Genomic DNA, 24,709 nt, shown 5'->3' with positions numbered 1-24,709 from the left:
TTTGAACAAGTCTCCCTGGTGATTCTGAGGAATGCTCAAGCTTGAGAACCACTGTTCAAGGTCATAGATGTGTAAAGAATTAAAAAAAAAAATAAAAGCAAAATTAAGGATCAGCTATGGCTGAGATTTAGGGTGGCTATCAAGTCACTTGCCATAGATTCACACGTGAATCCTGATGAGATATTTTTGCAGGCTTGGGCGAGGAGAACCCGAGGTGACCAGGTCACCTGAGGAGCTTATAGTGACTTCTTGATCCATGTATCTGGTCTATACTTTTCCTCTTTTCCTCTGTGTCATGCTGTTCCCTCCCTCTGGATACCCTTTCTCTCTGTCTCTGTTTATGAAGTCTACTCATGTTTTAAGTACTAAAAAGATTCCTTTCTCCTGAAAATTTTTTCATACCAGTAATATCTGTGTAACTTGTTTGCCAGTTTTTATTTCATTTACTGTTTAAATTTTTTTTATTGAAGAATACAATAACGTGCCAATATCTCACATGTATAGCTTGAGGGTATTTTTAAAATACTAAATACACCTATGGAAGTGCATTTTATCAAAGAACAAAACATTGCCCGCACCCAGAAGTCCCCTCATGCTCCGTTCCAGTCACTAGCTACCCCCAAGGTGAAAGTACCAACTATCTTCATTTCTAATAGAATATATTAGTTTTGACAACTCTTATCTATAATTTTTCAATTTGTTTGTATTTCATCCAACCAAGTTGTGTGGGTATAGAGCCTTGATAATATTTTTGGTTGAAGTATCATTTCTAATAGCAACATTGAATCGTCATCATTGAAATATCACTTCTAATAACATACTATGTCTGGAAAACCTCTGGAAGAATCCGTGCTCTTAGAGATTGCAAGTTGGGAAAGAAAGGTATCATCATATTATGTACTATAATAAGAACTATGCAAACTTGCTTACCAACCAGGCTTCTAAAAGTCTTTCTCCAATCTTCCTTTTTCTCTGACACCTAACCTAGCTACCCCTTTCCTTTGAATCAAACGGCCTGAGATAAATCCTTCATTTCAAAACACCACCCTCCTCTATCACCACTCTCCCTTCCTCTTAGCATCACTTTCTTGACATGTACTGCCCCCCTTTCTACTACATTTGGTAACCTTTCCTGGGATGAAGGATGTATTCATTTTTCAGTTCTCTAGAGCACTGGCTTACCCTCTTCAGAAATGATTACTTGTGCATTTATTTCCTCTTCGGTATTCATCCATTAGACACTAAAATGTAAGCTCCAGGAGAGCAGGATTCCTGTCTTGTTTACCATTGTCCCTATAGCAACCATAATGACTTGACACATAATTGATGCCCAACAAATGCTCATTTGAAATAGAGTAATAAAGTTTTAAAGCAATAAATATTTCAAATGAGAGCTTTCTGAATTTGAAATGTTTTGGCTCTACCAATGACTAATCACTTGTCCAGTCAAATCATTAATTTCCCTGTGCCTTAGTATCACCCTTTGTAAAGTTGGGACTGCAGAAGTTATCAAAGGTCTTGAACTCAATGGTGAGCTCAAAGGAAACAGGTGAAGATGAGGACTGTGGCAAACAGGACATCCGAGGGGCTGCCTCCACTAAGCTCCAGTAGCTTATTATGAAGGGAAAACAAGGATCTAATGTTGCTTCAGATTCTAGTATTTCTAGAGATGCTCAAACTCCATATTTTTCTTCAGTGAAACTCTCATGAAATGTTCACAATGAATTCTATTAAGAAACTGAAAACACCCTTAGCTGAAAGACACCCACAGTATAACTCTTTGTTCTTGGGGTTGGGGAAGCACTAGCAATTATTTGACCCATTGATCATTTTTATCTTTCTAACCAAAGCTGCATCTTAGGATACAATTCATCACATTTCTCAAGATTTCTTAAACATCAGAATAGACTTGGAAAGTGAATATTTTCTATCTCTGAAAGAGTGGGAGTAACAATCTTTCTTTCAAAACTGTCTTTCCTTCTTGTGTGTATACTTCCGTAAAATGGCACTTTGATGTCAGACCACTTTGATATATGTTTTGATAGCAAAGTGGCCATGACTCAAATTTCAAGGACCACTGCTTTTTCCTAGAATTTCATAAAATAAATCAGTCTAGATATGAATATATATACATAGAGTTAAAATTTCTTGTACATTTAAATTTAATTAGTAATATGACATTTAGAATTGAAAACAAATTATATATAAAGCAATAACATAAATAGGGGAGTGATGGAGCAAACTAACTTACTTGACGAAATATTAACATGTTCAAAAATGACAGTAAATCTTTTACAAAGATGAGAAGATAAATCAATTCTAATGTCAAATAAAGAGAGCAAAATAGGATGACATTTGGCATATGAAGCTAATTTTTAAAAGAATTTGCTGAATTAAAAAAATACTGATATAAAAATGTTAAGTATGGATGGGTTAGGGAAGAAAATTATAAATGATCTTTTTGCTCAGTTTTCTGGATAGTGACTCTAGTGACTCTGTCACTTAAATTTTTTGCACATATCTGTGTATTTGTAAGTGTATATGTATTATATTCTCTGTCAAATGTATTGCATAATTTAGAAAACATTTATTAATGGAACCAATGAAAACCAGTCATAATATCAAACTGTATCTTATCCTGCTATGTTCATGATTTTTATCATGAGTTTGATTCTCAACTCTGCTTCACTTTGCCCATATGCATGCCTTTTTTGCAAATTCAGATGAAGGAAGATTTAAAACGAGACCAGACGCTAATTTCCTGAGCATCTTCTCTTAGACAAATAGCCAGATGCTCCCTCAGTGGGGGAAAACGAGCTGTAGTAGTTATCACAGAAATTAGAAGAAACACCTAACAGAACACCTGCAGGAGCATGTAAAGATGAAACAGTCTCTGGAGGAAGCCCGCAGGGCATGCTCAGGCCCTCAATCAGGATATCTTAGGTCAGCGCATCTGTGCAGTGTGCACTTGACACCCTGAGAAAACAGAGGCTCAGAAAGAAATGTCAGGGTCAGTCCAGGGAACTCACCTGTTGGCACAGCTTTGTTGCAGTGTTCCAGGGAGGACAGGATAAAACTACATTGCTCAGAAGTCCTATTTAGAGTTTAAAACACATTTAAGAATTGATATATCATGTTTGATAAGTTTCTATACTCTCAGACTCATTCAAATGTGAAAGAAAGGGCATGTATTCCTGGAAGACTCTGTATTTTTAGATCATGAGTAAGGTAGATTCAAGGATGAGAGAATAGATAGATTCATGGATGAGAGAGAGAGAGAGAGAAATAGAAGCTGCTTGATGATGTCAATTGCTAAGCACATAAAAATATCTGAGACTTTAATGACAAAGCCAATCTCTCATGGGAAGATCATTTGAGAGAGTATTCCAGGCAGAGGGAATGCAGTCCAGCATCATAAAGTGGGAATGGGCCGGCAGCTATTAAAACCTGACAGTATTCTGTGAGAATCTAGTACGTGTAGGATTAGGCCTGGAGGAGATGGTCCTGAAGAGGGAGACAGGAGAAAAGTCATGCAGGGCCTTTTAATCCAGGTTGAAAGATATTTTCTTAAATGCCTAGGAAGCTATTGAAGGTTTTTACACTGGGGAGCTGGGGTGATCTGATTGCCACTTTTTAAAGATCACTCTGGCTTATGATGACATACTTTTCAATATTTTCCATTTATGGTCTTGCCTTTGAACATCTAGGCTGTAATCCAAACCAGCAGACACAAAATGGTGACATGATTAGGAAAAGGCTGTCTTTATAGTACCCATTCTGGACCAATCTGTTGCTTTTATGTGCACATTATCATTGTCCCTGACCCATAATGGGCCCCAAATTGGAGGCAGCATTCCACCTGAGTCATCATCCAAACCACTTTACGAAGTCTTCGTCTATATAAGTCTCTACACGCTCATTCAATTACTCACAAGGCCTGATTTTCTCAGCTTACAAGGAACATCAAAATCACAGGTTCGGATGCTCCTATTAAGACCCGTTTGAGTGATTCTGTTTTCACAAAGAGTCACCAAGAATCCTTGCACACATTAAATGTAACAAATATGATAATGATACACACAGTTCTGTAACTCAGTGAAGGTTTTTTTTTTTTTAATTTTCTTTTTTTCACTTAGTTCTATCCTAGCCCTTCAGTGTCTTGGTGAAAGGCAAATATCAGCATTTTGCCAGACTCACATTATTTCAAGCAGAAAAAAAGGGCCATAAAGGCTGAAATAAGTCTTGGGGGAAACACATGTGTGTATGTATATATATATATATATATATATATTTAACTAAACTACTACAATATCAAACCTGATCTGTGTATACATGTTCTCAGCTCTCCTTCTCCCAAAGCTCGTAGCTGGAGAATAGTCTTTCTCCTCAATTTCCCAGACCTTTAAGGATAGTTTGATCCTTGCCAGAGAAGTTTTGGACTTTTATGATGAGAGATAGAGAATGGTTAGATGGAGTAGCAGAGTAGCTAGAGGGGAAATTGAAGGGCTTAGCAAGATAGAGGTTAAGTTGGTTTAAGTGGAAGAAGGGAGAAAACGTAAGAGGTTTTTCAGCTGAAGGTTCAGGGAGCAAGTTGGGGGGAATGTTCTGAATGATGAGAGGGCCTGGTGGAAAGTGGAGAGAGAGACAGGAGGAAAGAAGGAGATTTTTAAAAAGTGAGTTGGAAATGATGATTTTGATCAGAATGCCCTCTCTCGCTCTCTCTCGCTCTCTCTCACTCATCTTTCAGTTTTTCTTCAGACACAGTTTAATACAAATACTTGACTGATTGGATCAGTGATTCCAAAGGGTACAAATACCAGTACCTTTTTTTTTTAACTCATTTGGTAAGAAAGAAGGTAAAGGACAAAAAGGAAAGAAAGGGAGACCTATGGAGGGAAGGAGATTAAAATAAGGAAGGAAAATAGTCACACATTTTAACAGTTAAGGATTTCATCTCTTAACGTTTCAAACTCTTTTTCTGTACAGAGATCTTCTTCTAAGATGTGAAAGAAGCCATTTCTTTTTCCTCAGTGATATCCAGTAGTTTGTTGGGTCTGGAAACACGACACAGCTACCTAGCATGGAACTCCAAAGTGCTCGGGAGTCTGGACTAAAGCTACTTGCTATTCCAGGTTTATCTCCCTTCAAACTGTCTCCCATTCTTCACATATCAGTGATTTACTATCCCCAACACACACACCTGCCTTGCCTTCTTGTTTTCTCAACCAGGAATATCTTTCCTTCCACTTCTATTAATGTATTGAACAATGATCTATCTTACACATTCTTTGTACTATTGGTTCTCGATACAGTGACATTCATGCTAATTGAGAACAAATATTCAATATTCCACTTCCCAAAATTACTTTAGAAATTGTATGAACATAATTCTCAGTATAATACCTTCAGCAAGATTCCCTATAAATATGCAATCCTGGAGTGATTTTCTTAATCCTCTTATCTTTCTCTGCATCACACATGAAGGCACATACATGGCACACACCTACAAAACACACACACACACAGTTCCACATCCTTTCCCAATCTCACACATATCCCAAGGGTAACAAATCTTTTGGTAAAAAAAAAATCATTTCTAGAGTCACACAAAAAGGATCTTTGTCCTGTCTTGGTCAGTGGCAGCTGTGTTCCCAGAAAATTCAGAACCTTACAGGTTACCTCACTAGTCAAAATGAATTAACTACCTTCCAGCTTCAAAACTTTAGTTTTTATCTACACAGAATATATATATATATATATATATATATATATATATATATATATATATAAAGATTCTCACATATTCTTATTTATTATATATCTTAAATTTTTACATAATTTAAAGATTGTGATACAGATTGTTATAATTATTAATAAAGAAAAGGAGAGCATTTTCAGTTGAATAACTATGATTGCAATCACCTAAAACACATTAATTAACTTTTTCTAAACATGTAGGCAATGCATTACTATGGCTAATCAAATACTGTAACAAATTAACCTGACTACTCCATGGTGGTAGCTTAAGTAGGAATAGAAACCTAGTCACCAGGAAGGGGTAATGATCACTAAGGAGTGACTGTATTTTACTATTCAGAGAAAGGAAATACATTCATGTGCCAAATGAAATTCTAAATCAGTTCTTCAGTTTGCTGTTTAAATGCAAAGTAGTCAAAACATTAGTTGATTAAGTACTTAATTTTGTGAAGCAGTATTCTTGAAAGAAAGGAGCTTACTTATATCTGCGCTACAATGATTTTCATTTATAACACACTAACAAGAAAGGCCAAAGCTATTCAAAGAGTAAACATGAATAAAAAGTGTTTTGAATTATAAAAGAATTACATAAAGTGCAGGAAGTATATTCTTAATCATATTGTTGATCAATGATAACTTTATGTTTTTGACTTTAATAAAATGAAGACAAAGAGGAACTCAAAAGATATGAATAAGTAAAAATAATGGTGCGTTTACTTCCTTGGCTCTATTTCCCCAAGAATTCATGAATAATTCTAAAATCTGAGTAGGGGCCGGCTATCTATGCATGACTCCAAAATAACAAATAGAGCTTCTAAAGAAAGCTAATTTTTATAATTATTTACATCAATAGGTGGATTAAGAACTTTAAACAGTTTAGCACACAGACCATACTTAGACGAGATTAACCATTTTGGAGTTAATTGGCTGGAAGTTTACAAATCAGTTACTTATTTTTGAAAAATGGATTTATACGAGATGTTAATACATGCCAGTTTTGTTTCATAGCAATACTGTGTCAGAAACAAGGTTTGAAACTTTTCCCCAAATTTTATAAACAGGTTTCAGAACCTCTAATTGTAATTTTTCAGTACAATTATACTTAATAAATGAGGTCATTGTTTTTTACTGTGTCTTGTTTTTGAAAGGACATATAAAGCACTTACTATATCTATATAAACCATAAGTGACTGAGAGGAGAAAAAAGAAAAATTTTCATGAGAAGGGATGGAAAAGTGGAAAATCTATCAAAAATATCTCCAATAAAAACAATTAGTTATATTTAGAAACTCAATAGTTTATGGCAACCATTATGAGCTAAGAATACAACACAATACAGCTAATGAAGTATAACAGTAAAAGCTCATACGTTTTAATGAGAAAGGACAAACTTCTATTCTAAGGGTAGCCAAAAGGACCATTAAAATATACACTTTACCTATCTAGAGAGAGTGTCTGAATAAGAATCTGCAACTGGAACAAGAACATGAGAGATTATGCAAATCAGCCTTTGAAAAGTATAAATCATAACTCGTAATGTGAAAACCTGAGATGCAGTGAAAAAAGAGTACAGTAAAAGCAATTCCTTCAGTAAGCATCTTCTCTGCTCTCAACATATTCCAAAGCAGAGCCTTCCACCTTTGAGAGACCCCTCCTTCCGCAGATGCCCTTTGTACCAGAAAGGGGCAACCCCACTAAGAGCACTTGCATTGAGTGGAACCAGCATGTGGAATGGAAGCTTGTCCTGTGCACAGACCAACTTCCAGCAAAGGCAGGTCAGCACTCAGTAACCAAAGTAAGGCTTCTGGCTGAAAAATTACCTGGTCAAAGAATGCAAATTTGACACTCAAATATTCTTTTAAAATCAAATTGTTGATTATATTCTTTTTCTGAACTCCAAAATTTTCAATTCTGTGAAATTTTAGAGAGTTAAAATCTAAAGTGCACCTGCTGAAAAGAGGCAGAATTTGTTTATAAATGAATACACAGGTATTCCATCCTTTTCTGCTTCCTCTACCCTAAATACCCTTTGGTCACATTTTCCCCACACCTTTCCACAAAGAAGGTCTGCTACAACTCACTGTTTCATATCTTGCTGTTTTACATACATAGTGTTGTTTCACTTAAGATGTCATTGGCAGGAAGTAGTCAGTTGCTAAAAGAATCCTATGGAATTCTCTTGTAGAAATAAAATCTATGAACAAAAATAGATAATGCAAAAAATATAAAGTTCATTTTAAACTATGGATTTAAAAATTAATATAAAATAAATAATACATATTTTCTATCCAAGTTGATGTTACTTTACACAATTAATGTTTTCCTAAAATAATTTATGTAAACTTATATAAATTTTTACAAAATATTATCTAAATTTTATGTAAACCAGAATCATTACTTATATGGAGTATGAAAACAAGTTATTTGACTATAAAGTTAATATGTTCTAAAGTTAAGACACTTCCAAAGTTTAAACAGACACTAAGACCTTCATCTGTTTGCTTTTTTATAATGGAGATTCAAAATATTTTCATAAGCAATGCATACTTAGAGAATCAAAATTAAAGGAGGTTGAGTAATTATCTGGTGGATTTATAGATGGCAGATAATCTATTAGATAATAATTCACTTTCCAGCCTGAATAACTTCTAGCTTTCTGGAGGAATTGGGGGATGGGGGCATCAGATGTGTCATTCGAGTGTTCTCTCACTTATTTTGGCTATAGAGGGACTGTGTTTAGAACAAGCAGTCTATGTTAAAGTTGCCTGAGCTCCTTATTCTGAGCTATGACACATGCCAGGTTGTGGTAGCCAAATTTGTGTGGCAAATACTCAAAGTGGAATTATTACCAGTATTATCCATCAGGATTCCAATTCACATCTAGCCTGTTTTATCTTTCAATCTCTATTCTTCCTTTCAAATATTACCTTGTATTTGTTTTGCCTCAAAAACAATTATTCATTACTCTTTTGGCTTTTTCTCTGCATATGTTTAATAAAAGCCCATATATTTTACTCTAATTTTCCAAAACTTCTGATGCTTTCTGAAGCTCATGAGCAATTTCCATTTCCAGAAACAGTAAGGCATCCTTCTGAGATGTTGTTAAAGCCTCTTCTAATACAGCATGAGTTTATTTAAACTCAGTGCCAAATAGCTCCTTGGTGGTGGTTTCTGCTTAGAGGCAAAAATTGAATAGCCCACAGAGAATAATTTGAAGAGTGGAAGAGTTTGTTCTGTAACAAGTCTAAAGTCCTCTAGGGAAGACAGTACTAGCCATTGTACCTTTCACCTTTCAGGAGGAATGGTCTTATCTCCATTTCTCATTATTGGACCGTTAGGCTTGTCAAATTCTAATACATATTTAAGCTTCCATAGGAACCCAGATATTAATGCCCCATTTCTCCATCCTGGTGCATAGTCATATCTCTTAACACATAGATGTCAGACAACCTAGTCAGAAAAAGAGCATGGAGACCAGAATACAAGTTTATTTTTCTATTATCATATCATGTGGAAATAACTCACTATTCATTTTGAAGATAGAGAAAATAACCCTTTAAATTGCAGAAAGAAGTGAAACTTGGTTACACAGTATAAATAACATTTCTTGAATGCACATAACACAGTTCCTTGGAAAACCACGAAGAAAAGAAATATTACATGTATCAGCCACTGAAAACTTAAAATCATTATGATCTAAAAATTAAAAGATTGTTCCACAATTTATCACTGAAATGGAGGAAGAAATACATTTTCTTTCCCTTTTTTCTATTTAAAAATCTGGAATTGGTTGTGTGCTTGTATTTAAATATCTTCTCAGAGCTTAAACCTCCTGGCAGTCATCTTGACAGAACCACCTGCCTGCAGAAACAGTGAGCCCTTCTCTTTCTGTCCCAGCTGATTCACTGCTCTCTCTGGTGTCCCCAGCAACAGGTGTCTCATTAGCACCTGAGCGATGCCAGTTTCTGAGGAAGGCTGTGAACTGATTAAACACATGCTCCATTTTTATCTCTTTATGAGTCATTACTTAAAGGTTTTATCATCAGCTTGCCACACTTAATTACGTGGAGACATAATTAAATATGAGCATTCTTAGGCCTGCTTTTTTAAGTTTTAGTTTAAACTTAAGTGACATGTTATGCTGTTTGCTAATTTAAAATGATCTTTAAAAGAGCTGTAGGTGGTGCTTTTTTTGAAGGGGCATAGCAGGGCAGGGTTTTTATTTTTTCATACATAACTTATTGTTTTTACTTTTTTTTCAAATTGAAAAAAAAAATTCTATCTGCATTTAAAGACATCCAGAGTATCACCAGAAATAGGGATAATTAAATTAGAGCGTGCCACGTTTGTTTTTATAGGATACAAGAAAGTAGAGGATTGTTCGCCTTATAAATTACATTTTAACTGGGATACTAGGAAACCTCAGGCAAAATCAGATGGCTAACTGAATTCTTTATTTTCCTTGTGTTCTGAAAACATCTTCTAATTGGATGAAGATACTATAGAACAAAATTATCCATCTTGATAAGATTATACACAGCAAGATTTTTTTTTCCCATGTTTATTTTCTCTGATCTCCTTTAAACTGTCCTATATGTATAACTCAGGACTGAGCTAAAACACTTATCCACATCTCCCACTTGCTAACCCATTGTGGGGGGACCAGAAGGTTTGGTTTTATTGTCACACTTGTCCTTGGCCTCTCCAGGACACTGCTATAAGATCACAAATCTTTTAACGTTCTCCAACTTTCTATGGACTGATCTCCATAATCAATTTTATTAGTGGAGACCATGAGCCTTAGACCCTTCATGGTCTAACCCCTACCCCATTCCCCACTTAGGAACAATGAGGAAAAATAGTCACTTACTTCCCTCCTGTGTTCTAGAAAGAATGCCCGATTGTGTAAGCTATACAAGGTACACAGAGATGTAGGGCAACCACACAAGGGAATTGTGAAAAAGGAGAGTGTGACTTTCATTTTGAATATCAAATGAGAAGATGCCTGAAATCTGAGGGTATATGCAAAGGACATTCTAGAAGAGCCCCCTGCTCTCTAATTAGTATGCTGACCTCTCAAGTACCCTATCCTTCAAGATTCACAGGCTGGAACCCAATTGTCCTTTGGGGGAAAACTCCTTCTCTTATCTCAGGAAGAGACATCACTTTGGTTTTCTCTAGGGCCATCCAGTCTTGGGAAGTGTCCTAGACATCAGCTAGATGGAGTTAATGTTTCTTTTGCCTTATCCTTCAAGAATAAGAAAAGGTTAGATGGGGTGATGGTGAAGAACAAGCTGTGGTCCCATAAACAAGGATCCAAGTTAACTATTTGGTACAAGTTTTTATTTTCAAACTCACTGAAAGTAAGAACTACAGCTGTGATGGTTCTTTTAATAGTTGACCAACTGTGACCTTGGGTTGTAAATGTAAAAGAAAATAACAAAACAAAATGAAGACAAATACGAAGCATCTCAACTCTAACTGGATTCAGCAAAAAGGAAATAGATTGACTTTCACTCATGAAAAAATCTGGAAGTACTGATTGCTTCAGCCTAGCTTAAATAATATCACCAGTCTTACCCTCCATTTCTCAGCCCCTTTTGAACTGGTTCACCCTAGATGAAATGAACTGAAAGTGGGGAGGAGTTAAAGAAAAATTGTACTGAATGGAGTTAAGCAGTCAAAGAAGACTTTATTCAAGACTTGCAATAGGAGAGAGAGACTGGACTCAACCTCACTGAACCCCAAGGTAGGAGGGTTTTTAAACACTGGGGTGAGCTAGTGAAAAAGTACTAGAGGAGGTTAAAGGGGAAGTTGGTCAATGTGATTAAGCCACCTGTGTTTACTAATTGACACTTATAGAAGTTAGTTTCCTACCCTCCCACAGACCGGGAGACAGGGGTTCTATCTTGATGATTGAAATGATTATATTTCAATAAAATAGTTCCCAGGTCCTTGAGAAAAACATTCCTTGGCTGTAAAACTGGCAAGAGACGGGCAAAAGATTTACATCTCCAAGGGACAGAGACAGAATTTACAACTGAAAGTTTTCTAAAGTAAATGCTCTAAGAAAAGGGAGATCAAGGGTCTATAGTCAGGAAGAAATCTGGCTAAAGAAAGTTTAATCAAGCTGAGAGGAACATCTTGGTCAGGGTAAATCCTCAAATGAGAATCAGAGGCTTTGGAAGAACTTGTGTTGAAGACATAAAGGATCAATAGCTAACCACTAATCACATCTTCTACAGACTAAACTCATTTTGTTGAAAAACAAAAAAAAATTCCCTAAAAGCAAGGCTTTGGCCATGTCATTAGAAAATAGGGCTTCCCATTATTATGTTGGGCACTTTTGGTTATTTTCTATTCTACTCTGTAGCTGGCAGCACTACCCTCCAGGTTTTCTCTGCAGTACATAGGTAAAGGTGCTGTCATATTAAAAAACAAACAAAAGTAAATCAAATTAATTGGATTTGGGTACCATTTTTAGGCAAGTCCAAATATTTAGGAAAAAGTAATGCCAACTTTGGACATAGAGATTTTGATCAAGTTTCCCAAGCTGTGGCACTAAAAATTCAACTTCCTGCACCTACTTTTCAGAGTGTACATAGATCTGCACTAGTTGAAGGACTTCTCCCCTTCAAGGCGCTATCTTTCCTGTCTTTGGGAAACCATATTTCTCCACTTCTCTGTTAACCTGTGCAGAGACCTCAGTCTCATTTCTGGACTCAGAAGGGTATTGCAGCCTAATTTCTTAAAGGTAAAGCTGATTTGAAAAAACTTGATTTTTAAACAAAAAGGCTTGGCTCCCCTTCCAGCTACAGAATTGGCAAGATTTTTGTTTTTATTTCTTTAGGTTCCTATAACAATGAGAACAGGATAGAAATTCGTACTTCTATAAATTATCCCGCTATATAATTTTTAATGCCTCCTCTCTCTTTTACCCAGGAAATGGCTCTGGCCTTAATTAAATTATTTTGATTTATATTTTCTCTCTGAAAAAAGTGGGTGGGATAGGATATGGTAGAGAAGAAAATATCCCACCATTTATAGGAATGTGATTACACAGTTTATTTTGCATTTAAGTAGGGCCATTTCATCCTGCTAGATTTGCACTATAGAGTTGTTGCTTATGAGTTTAATTTTTGTCATGTAGGCTAGCTAAGTGCCTTGGCAAAAGAATAAAGACAGAGTTTAATCTGATGCAGTTCTAGCACTACCTGATTTTTTCTACATACACTTGTTTGCAGAGCTCAAAGAGAAGTGCAACATAGGATTTAGAAAAATAGGCTACTTGGAAAAAAGAGAATGTGAGAACAAGTAGGGATTAAGTAGAGTGAAGGGAAAAATCTGGGAAAGAAAATCATATTACTCATAAGAAAGTATTACACACATTTTGGGAAAAAGATGGGAAAATTACTCAAAGGTGGGTTAGTGGTGAGAAAGATGAGGTAATGCCCAAATGGCAGGTGAAAATAGAGAAAAAGTGATTTTTGTGTGTTTGGAAAAAGGGAATTCATAAGACTGTGAATAGGATGGATGAGAATACGTCATTTTTAGGCATGTTTGTAACTTCTCAGCTACACTTGCATTATGAGTATGTAATAATTTAACTGCTCACCATTTTTCCTGAACCATGATTAGTGCCTAATAAACACTTGTGGAATTGGAGTATTGGGGGTGTGGGGATTCACCTCTGATTTTTAACTTTGTTAATGAATTTTAATAATGCCAAATCTCATCTTTTAAGGCACGATTATTATGCTTTAGTTTGTAGCAGAAATGGCGGTTTGACGTCTCAGAAAATAAAGGAACTGTGCTTTTTATAGCATGTAATTTCTTTAAAGAGCATTTATTATTCATGGTATTGTTGAGATAAATGCCGAGGATATTCAACTCCCTGTTGTTGGCTGCAAACAATCCTCACTTCCTGCTCACATTTGGGGAAATTTTTTTTTTCAAGGAAATTCTTTAAAGAAACAGTATGGCAATTCAAAATCTCATGTTTATCCATTAAGAATTTATGTAAATGGACACATTCTGAGGAATTCACATTACCTATGCTTAATTCAAATGTGGGCGGCATGGAGCGTTCAGGAACCTCTCAGGCTCTTAGAAGACAGTCCACTTGGCCCTAATAATGCAGAGACACTAGTGGGAGCCAATTCCTATTTAATCTGAAACTTCTTTTTAATTCTCACCACTTCTAGCTTAAATGTTTAATGTAACATCTTTATTGTGCCTGCTTTGCAAGCAATACTTTTTTTCCCAGAGTTGATTCTATATTTTGTGAGCCATTGTTGTATGTATGTATGTTCCTACATACTTTTTTTCCCCAATGAGTGTTTATTTGCCTATATTTTAGTTTAACAGCTACTGGGGATAATCTAACATCTATATTTTTCAAATGGTTAGTGGGCAGTTTCAAGTATATGATATTGATATAGAATTTATATTTTTAACTAGTAAAAGAATAGCACTACAACTGTCTCAACCTTGAAGAATTTAAAGGATGCATTAAGTATCTATCATATCAGTACAGTTCTACAAATAATTTTCTACTGTTTATCTTTTTTGTTCAGATATTATTAGAGGAAACAAAGATAAATAATGTCAGGATATTTGTTCTCCAGAAGATTGCAATTTGGGATAAAGACAAGGTGTGGGATTTTTCCCCCACACCAAGCAATTATGGGACACTAGCTGTGTGTCCTACAATTGAAGGCAATTTTGACACTACCTACCTGGAGATAATGTTAGATCCCACAGTTTAAGGGCTCAGTCCCAAGATGCCAACTGCAAGTAGTAAGTCCCCAGGTTACCCACAACTTCTGTCTGACTTGGCTACACATTGGAGGTTCCCCTGACCTCCTCCCACTTGGATTTATTATTTGCTTAAACTGCTCACAGAAGTCAGGGAAATACTTAGTTTATCAATTTATTAAAAGAACAATAAAGGATACAGATAAGTCATCAGGCGAGGAGATACATAGAGTGAGGACTGGGAGGGTCCCTAACACAGCAGCATCTGTCCTCATGGAGTTGGGGAGTGCCACCTTCTTTGTACATGGATTTGTTTACCAACACGGAAGACCTCAAACCCCATACCTTTGGGATTTTTATGGAAGCTTCCTTACGTAGGCATCATCAATCTTTTTTTTTAAGATGTTGGGGGTAGGAATTTATTGATTAATTTATTTATTTTTGCTGTGTTGGGTCTTCGTTTCTGTGCGAGGGCTTTCTCTAGTTTTGGCGAGCGGGGGCCACTCTTCATCGTGGTGCACGGGCCTCTCACTATCGTGGCCTCTCTTGTTGCGGAGCACAGGCTCCAGATGCGCAGGCTCAGTAGTTGTGGCTCACGGGCCTAGTTGCTCCACAGCATGTGGGATCCTCCCGGACCAGGGCTCGAACCCGTGTCCCCTGTATTAGCAGGCAGATTCTCAACCACTGAGCCACCAGGGAAGCCTGGCATCATCAATTTTGAATCCCGTTTCCTGCCCCTCTCCCTTCTCTAGAGAATGGGGGACAAGGTTGACATTTCCAAGATTGTAACATGGTTTGGTCTTGATTGGGGTGACCGGACCTGATCCAGAAGCCATCGAGAAACCCACCCCAGAGTCATTTCATTAGAACAAAAGACACTCCTGTCATTTAAGAAATTCCAGGGGATTTAGGAACCCTGTGTCAGGAACCAGGGTCAAGGACCAAATATTAGAACATAAGTTGCTCCTCACGCTTTTATCACTTAGGAAATTCCAGGGGTTTCAGGAGCTCTGTGTTTGGAACCAGGGTCAGAGATTAAATGTTGCCATAAAGATTCTCCTAGGACCCCCTATTTACAAAGCTTTCAGTAACTCTGTTCCGGGAACCGAGGGCAGAAACCAATACATATATTTTCTATTAATTCACAGATGGGCAAACAAAAAAATAAGCACAATATAGGTTAACAACTAAGTAACTGTCATTGAACTGCTTCTTCTGCAGCTAATTATAAATTCTGATAAATATTAGAGAATAAAACTAAAACTCAAAAGTGTCCAGAGAGCAGAAAAATATAGGAGGAAGACAACGTAGAGTAAAGGGATGGATCTGGTGAGTTTCACGTTTTCATAATTTCTACTCTGAAGGCAGATCCCAGCCTGCCCTGTGGGGTAGCTAAACTCCCATAGAAAACCCATTATGTGCTGGGATTGAAAAACCAAAGACAGAATTCAGGATAACCATAGCCCCTGGAAAGTAAGGGTGGAAATGGCTGAGAGGAGAGAGCCTGAGCAGAGGAGGGCTGCAATCCTAAATTCAGAAGCAAAAACCAAGAAAACTCAGAAAGAAACAGCAACAACGACAACTCAATTGGTCATCATATGGTAATAGATGAATAAATTTTGGTATATCTCAAATTAGAATCCTATGCAGTACTTAAAACACAGTGCATTTAAAAGTTTCAAAAGTATAATATTAGGGGCTTCCCTTGTGGCGCAGTGGTTGAGAGTCTGCCTGCCGATGCAGGGGACACGGGTTCGTGTCCCAGTCCAGGAAGATCCCACATGCCGCGGAGCAGCTGGGCCCGTGAGTCATGGCTGCTGAGCTTGGGCATCCGGAGCCTGTGCTCCACAACGGGAGAGGCCACAACAGTGAGAGGCCCGTGTATCACAAAAACAAAACAAAACAAAACAAAACAAACAAACAAACAAAAGTATAATATTAAAGTGAAAAAAGTAAATTGCAGAATGGTATTATTACAGACTGAATATTTGTGCTCCCCATTTCCCCCCAAATTCATATGTTCAGATTCTAACCCCCAATGTAATAGTGTTAGGAGGTAGGGCCTTTGGGAGGTGATTAGGTCATGAGGGTGGAACTCTTAGGAATGGGATTAGTACCCTTATAACAGAGACCCCAGAGATCTCTCTAATCCCTTCCATCTTGTGAGGACATAGCAAGAATGTGACACTTTTTGAACCAAGAAGCAAGCCCTCTCCAGCTTTCATCAGACACCAAATCTGCCAACCCCTTGATCTTGAACTTCTCAAACTCCAGATCTGTGAGAAATAAATATCTGTGTTTTATAAGCCATCCATTCTATGATATTCTGTTATAGCAGCCTGAACAGACTAAGACAGGTATCTGTAATATGTTGCCTTTTACATACAATTTAAAAATCAAAACAAACTATACTGTATATAGTATGTATTTATGAATGTATGTGTGCACATATATATATATATAAAAATGTAAATATATATGAAAGGATACATAACAAATTAGGTTTGTGCTTAACAGGTTGGGAGAGAAGAAATAACTGGGGAAAACAAAATAAGCAAAAAGCTAATTTAAATTTACATGTAATACAGAGTGAAGTAAGTCAGAAAGAAAAAGACAAATACCGTATGCTAACACATATATATGGAATTTAAGGGAAAAAAATGTCATGAAGAACCTAGGGGTAAGATAAGAATAAAGACGCAGACCTACTGGAGAACGGACTTGAGGGTATGGGGAGGGGGAGGGGTGAGTTTTGACAGGGCGAGAGAGAGTCATGGACATATACACACTAACAAACGTAGTAAGGTAGATAGCTGGGGGGAAGCAGCCGCAAGGCACAGGGATATTAGCTCGGTGCTTTGTGACAGCCTGGAAGGGTGGGATGGGGAGAGTGGGAGGGAGGGAGACGCAAGAGGGAAGACATATGGGAACATATGTATATGTATAGCTGATTCACTTTGTTATAAAGCAGAAACTAACACACCATTGTAAAGCAATTATACCCCAATAAAGATGTTTAAAAAAAAAAAATAAAATAAATAAATTTACATGTAAGAATATAATTTTATCTTAAAAATTTCAAAGGAGAAAAAATTACCTGTGAATTTGCCAGTAGGAGCTGGATATTTATTTCTAGTTAAGAGTTTAAGAAAAACAACCCTATGGTTTTATAGAATTTTATGAGGTCAGGTAAATAAATAGTTGCTGTCTCTATTTGTAATGTTAGAAAATGATTTTTCAATAGATACATCATTATTGTGAAAAATTAATCCAAAGTGTTTTCCTAAACTCATATAAAATTTTAGTTCTGATGTAATATGCAAATTCTCACTTTTCTTTTTTAAAAAAATCCATAGATGATTGGTGATGCTTTTAGTGGGGATGAATGTAACAGATCAAGTTTACCATGCTATGGAGTTGATATTAAGAGCATTTAATTTAAAAGTAACCTTTTGCTGTTTACCCAATGAACTGATAATTTGACAAAAAATCTGATTAGTTTCATCCAGAGTTGGATTCAATTTAGTGGAGACAACATTTGCTTCTAACTGAGTAAGTAGAACTTCTTCTCTCTTTTTACACTTACCTTCTCTCAATCATTCTTTATGGGTTCAGGGGTAAATTTAATTACTTTAATGCAATTGATCTTAAAATTAATGGCAAGAATGGCCAGAGCCTCTACTGTGGAATAAGTCATATCCCTTTATGTAATATTTACTTCACTGCTTATCAGTGCCTTTTACCTGTCATATGTTTGGAGAAAAATGAATAATGGTGAAACCATTGCAATCCCGTGACCTAACGTACAGATAATGGGAAATAAGCTTGCATAGAATTAGCTTAAAATATGCAAAATAAAACTGGAGACAAATTAAGAAGATATGAAAGACTTTCTGAAGACTATTTTTTCTCATGGAAAAAAACCAGCCAAAACTCACTTCTACATGAAAACCAATCTTTCTTTTTGTCAGGAACACAGAGAGGAGTTGTAAGCATCTTTTAGTCGTTTATTTTAGAAACTCAGCCCATCCTTGACAGACTAATTGCTTGTTCACTGAAGAAAAATCCCAACAACATATAATGATCCCTGTTAGTTAAACAATCCTTCTCTGGTGATGTCATCTATGCTGGTGTTGGAAAGAGCTTGTGAAAAATGCTTTGCACTTAAAAGGCACTTTCTCTCTGATGGAAACATTGATTTGTCTGCCTAGTCCCTATTAAAAATAGTAAAATAAATGCACATTAATGGTCATTTAAGTAGTGGTTACATTTTTCCTATTCAGCTAGTCAGTTTCAAACCTTGGTTGCTTTATTTATATTTTCTATTTTAACCCTGCATCATTAGACATAAGGGTACAAAAGACCTATCAGTGCAACAAGCTATTTTTGTTGGGTTGTTTGTGTTTTGTCTTGGGATATTTGCTTTATGAAGGACTATAAAACAAAAAACAAGTCAGCTTGAGAGGCAAAGTCAGAGATTATGAGTTAAACAAGTAACATATGTGGTTCCTGATACTTTGAATTTAATGTAATAAAAATCTACCTTTCTCTCAGGATAAGAGTTGTTGTAGCTTCAGTGATTACTTGGAGTAAATATATGTTTGACTTTGTGGTCAGATCTCATGTGAAATTTCATGGAGGTCACATTTTAAGGGTCAGCCATCATATTTAAAGCATCTAGAAAGAGGGCAACCAGGAAGGTGAAGTGTTCACAATCCATGGGCTATTTGGATCTTTCAAGGGATCTTGACAGAGTTATGGTAGGGCAAGAGAAGACTAAGAGTAAACAGCTTAGTTTGCTCCATATAACTGGGAAATTAACATGTGCTTGAAAAGATGCTACCTGTACTCTTCCAGATAGTGGAATTAGCACCAATGGATGAACATTACAGAAAAGTAATTTTTAAGTCAATGTAACAAAGAATTTCTTTGCAGTTTAAAGTTGTAACTGTTGATTAGAATATGTACTCACTGCTCCTTATTTTACTTATGAAGCTAGAAAAAGACCTCTGAAAGATGCATTTGATGCTTTCATGCAGTGGAAGACTGAATGCTTTATTTACATCTCTTTGAATCTTGACATCTGATTTCTCCTACTTGTGTTAGGGCCCAAGTCAGGCATTGTGAAGTAGTCTGATGCAATCTCCATAATAGTTTCCTTAGAGAAGGGGTTGGTGTGAATGGATAAGTAAAGAAATATTTAATATTTTTCAGCAATCCAGTGGAAACATTGACATGCTAATCTGAATTGAATTCTTAACCCAAATGTCATATACTGGCTATTACTGGCTGTTAGCTTAGTATTTAGAGGTGACACTGGGGGACACCAATTTCAGTCAATTTCAGGACCTTGGTTGCTTTATGTACATATACAAGAGTAAAAACAGGACAGAGATCCTAAAAGAGACTTCTGCAAAAAGTGATGTTTTATTATGACCTGGTTATTTGTTTTAGGAATAGTATAATCCCCCATTATCCTTTTCTGATACTTCTTTCACAGTACATACTACCAGTTACTTTTTCTTTGATTAATTTATATAGTTTATAGTTTACTGAACAAGTATTTGCGTATAAGTGCTAAATGTTGTTGGCACAGCAGATAACATACTTGAAAATATCTTTTCTTTCATAAAGAATCTATAATAGGGTGTTAGATGTGGGTAACAGGCAATAAGTAAGTAAAAAAAGGAGTAGGGTGATATATGACTGTTAAGAGGTGCTATGAAGAAAAGGCTATAAAAGTAATAACACAAGTCATGTGATAGATTGTGTTTGCTGACACAGAGCAGAAGGGAATTCTAGCTCTGAGGAAGTATATTAGTCAGGGTTCAGCAGATAAACAAAACCAATAAATACAATGTGTGTGTGTGTGCGTGTGTGTGTGTGTGTGTGTGTGTGTGTGTGTGTGTGTAGGGACAGAAAGAGAGAGAGAGAGATTGAGAGACTGAGAGCTAATGTTGAGGTTCAAGTCCAAAGGTCCTCAGGCTGGACACCCAGAGAAGATCTGATGTTGCAGTTCAAGTCTGAAGGCCATCTGCGGCAGAATTCCTTCCTGCTCAGGGGAGGTCTGTCTTTGTGCTGTTAAGGCCTTCAACTGATTGAAAAAGTCCCACCCACATTATGGAGAGCAATCTGCTTTTACTGAGAATCTACTGATTTAAATGTTAATTTCAACTAAAAACATCCTCACAGAAACATCCAGAATAACATCTGGGCACTGTGACCCAGCCAAATTGACAAATAAAATTAAGCTTCGCAGGAAGTAACATTTAAGTTAAAACATGAATGTAAGAGATACAAGGGAAAGAATTTCAACAACTAGGAAGAATACGCACAGAAAATAATGTTTTATGTTTGAGAAACAGAAAGAAAGCCAGCATGACTGGAGTGTAGTGAATAAGCTGGAAAGTGATTGAGAAAGTAGGGGAATTAGGAAAGGGCAAATTATGTAAGGTGATGATTTTAAACTTTGACTATCAGAATCACCTAGGGAGCTTAAAAAAAGCCTCTGGAAGTGTAACCAAAGCATCAGTAGGTTCCCCATGTAATTCAATGTGCAGTACAAGGTTGACAACCCATGGAAACCCAGTGCTAAGATTTTATTCCAATGAAAGATGATGTTACTAGAAAGTTTTAAGAAGGGAAGGTGCATGATATGCTCCATATTAAAAAAAAAATCATTATGGAAGGAATTCTGATTCCAAGAATGGCTGGACTCTGCTTCTGAAAGCAATCACAAAACTGAATGAAATTATTCAAAAAATAAATAAATAAATTGATGGCATTGGAGAGCAATCCAAAAGAATCAGAAGATAGAGGTAATCTGACACTAGAAAAAGGAAAATGCATGGATGATTATGTATATAACTTTTTCCCAAGGGCACTTCCCAGTGTGTGTAGCACAGGTTGGCTAGAACTCAAGGATAAATTTGCAGTTATATTGGCTGGAGATAAAATAGAATGGAGTTTTGAGCTGTTAGAAAGGCTGGAAATTGGGGCTGGGTGAGAGTCAACCTAGATTAGAACTACAGAAAAGGAGATCCCAAAACTTCATATATACCTAAGTTATAGACTTAGCTAAGTCTTAAACCACATGTTTATGGAGGAGACTCCAATAAGCCTTGCCATAAGCAAGCCTGATAAAGGTGAGAAGAGACTCCTGCTGCCCACAGACACTTGAGGTTAGGGTTTTAATCCAGCTAAAGTAGAAGCCCTGGGTAAACCTCTGGATTTCCTCTAAAACCCTATAAGGGTCACAGCTTAAGAGCATAGATGAAGTCCTAGGACAAAGTCTCAGGTGAAGTGACAGAACTATGAAGTATGCCTTATAACTGAGGTAAAACTGAAACACATGTGCCCTGAAACACATAAAACAAAATTCAAGGTGATCCAGTAGTAATTTAACTTCTGGCTAGATAAAAAATAGACTCACTTCAAAGGAAAACAAGATCCAGAGTCTCTACAAACATATCACCTGCAATGTCTAGTATACAATAAAAATTACTAGACCTGCCAAGAAACAGAATTGCTACCCATAGTATATATATTTTTTTAGAAAGAAAAGAGCAGTCGCAAAATGACTCAATGTTGAAATTAGCAGAAAATAATTTTAAAGCAAGTGGTATTAATATGTTCATGACTCAAAGGAAAATATGATCATAATGAGTGAACTGACAGAGAATCTCAGTAGACATAAAAACTATGAAAAATAAAGAAGCAAGTGGAAATTCTAAAACTGAAAATTACAATATCTGAATTGAAAATTCTTCTTTACGGACTTAAGAGAAAATGAGCTTTAAGTCAAATCAATAAAATATTTCCAACTTGAAGAATAGAGAAAATGACCACAGTCTCAGTGACTTTTAGGAGAATATCAAACAGTCTAAATAACATCTATTGAAATTCCTGAGGAAACAGAGAATGGGATGGAAAAAATATTTAATGTGATAAAAGCAAATAGTTCCACAATTTGTTAAAGACTATCAAAAGAATCAGCAAAAAACTATAACATTACATTATAGTGGTTTAATGTATAAACCATATATGACTATGAGATCACACAGGCTGGGGGAGGGTATTAAACTGTTACAAATTTCTTTTATTATCATTGAAGGGATACAAGATTAACTCTATTACGCTGAGATAAATTAAGAATACATGTCAAAATCTCAGGAGACTCACTAAAATGAAGCATAAATCTATAAGTAAAACTCTAGTAGAGAAATTAAAACATAATAATAAAAACAGTTAACTCCAAAGAAGGCAGACAAAGAGAGGGGAAAAACAGTGAAGACATATACAAATGAAATAGAAACATGTTAAAGCTAAACCCAGCTATACAAATAGCTATATTAAAAATAAATAAATTACTCAATTAAAAAGAGTTGCCATCAGATTGGAAAAAAGAGAAAAAACAAATTATTTGTTGTCTGTAATGCACAATTTAAAAATCTAGTGACAAAGAAATTAAAATAAAAGAATTCAAAAAGAGATATCATTCAAAATGCCAGCATAAAATACCTATGTGGCTTTGTTGATATACAAGTTGACTGCAAGGTAAGTGTATAGTTAGAAGTAAAAAGATTTCATAATGATAAAAAAATCAATTTATCAGGAAGGTAAAACAATCATAACTATGTAGCACTTAACAGAGCTTGAATGTATATGTTTTTTAAAAATGGAAATATATAGACTAGTAAACAAACTCACAAACATAGCTGATTTTAACATCACTCTCAGTGATTGATATAACAACTACACAAAAAGTCAGTAAAGGCATAAATATCTAATCAATGCTATCAACGAGCTTGATCTAATAGGCATTTGGCACTTCAAACTGCAAAATACTATTCCTTTCATATACACATGGAACATTCAAGACAGAGCATATGGTTACCCACTAAATGTCTTAATAAATCAAAAGGTGTATGCTTATATTACAAACGAATATGTGCCTAAAATTGTCTATGTTTCCATCTTATGAAGCTGGATATAAAAAAGTTAAACCCACAGTATATAGATAAAAGTAAATAATTAAAATAAGAGCAGAAATAAATGAAATAGAAAAGAGAAAAATGATAGAGAAAATCAACCACACTAAGAGCTAGGTCTTTAAATATATAACATTGCCAAACCTCTAATAAGAGTGCTTAGAAAAATGAGACAAAAGACATGTTTATCTATATCAGGAATTTAAGGCATGATATCATTACAGATTATGTAGATACTAAAGCTATAATAAAGACTATTATAAACAATTTATGCCAATAACTTTGAAATCTTAGATGAAATGTAAAAATTCAAGTGCTTTATTAAAGAAAATTTCAGACACAGATAGTTTCTATCTATTAATTCTGTCAAGCATTTAAGGAAGAAACAATGACAATCTGAAACAAATTCCTTCAGAAAACAGAGGAAGAAAAACTTCCCAATTTGTTTTATATAAAACCAGCATAACCCAGATGCCAAGCCCTAACAAAGAAATTATAAGAAAAAAGAAATTACAGACCAGCATCTTTGAACATGGAAAGCAAGACATTTCCTAAAAATAATGGCAAATTAAATTCAGCGGTATTTCAAAAAGAATATATAATACACAACCAAGTGTTTTAATCTAAGGTTATAAGGAATACAAGGTTTGTTTAGAATTTGAAAAATATCAATATAATTTACAATATAAATAAATATAGGAGAAAAATATAATTTCAATCAAGCATTTGACAAAATTTAATACCATTCATGGGTTTAAAAAATAACCCAGCAGGGCTTCCCTGGTGGCACAGTGGTTGAGAGTCCATCTGCCGATGCAGGGGACACAGGTTTGTGCCCTGGTCCGGGAAGATCCCACATGCCGCGGAGTGGCTGGGCCCATGAGCCATGGCCGCTGAGCATGTGCGTCCGGAGCCTGTGCTCCGCAATGGGAGAGGCCACAACAGTGAGAGGCCCGCGTACCGCAAAAAAAAAAAAAAAACAAAAGAAAAACAAACAAACAAACAAAAAACCCAACAAATGGAATGAAAGGGGACCTCTTCAGGCTAATAGAAGTCATCTTCAAAACCCAAAGTTAACATCACACCAGAGGGTAAAATATTAAACATTTTCTTAGTGGGAATTGGGAATAATGCAAGGATGTCTGCTCTTACCACATCTATTCAACACTGGCCTTGAGGTCCTAGTCAGTGCAATATTGGTAAAG

Source organism: Phocoena sinus, chromosome 2 (genome assembly GCF_008692025.1).
Source record: "Phocoena sinus isolate mPhoSin1 chromosome 2, mPhoSin1.pri, whole genome shotgun sequence".
Taxonomy (NCBI): Eukaryota; Metazoa; Chordata; class Mammalia; order Artiodactyla; family Phocoenidae; genus Phocoena; species Phocoena sinus.
This window is presented reverse-complemented; position numbering follows the sequence as displayed.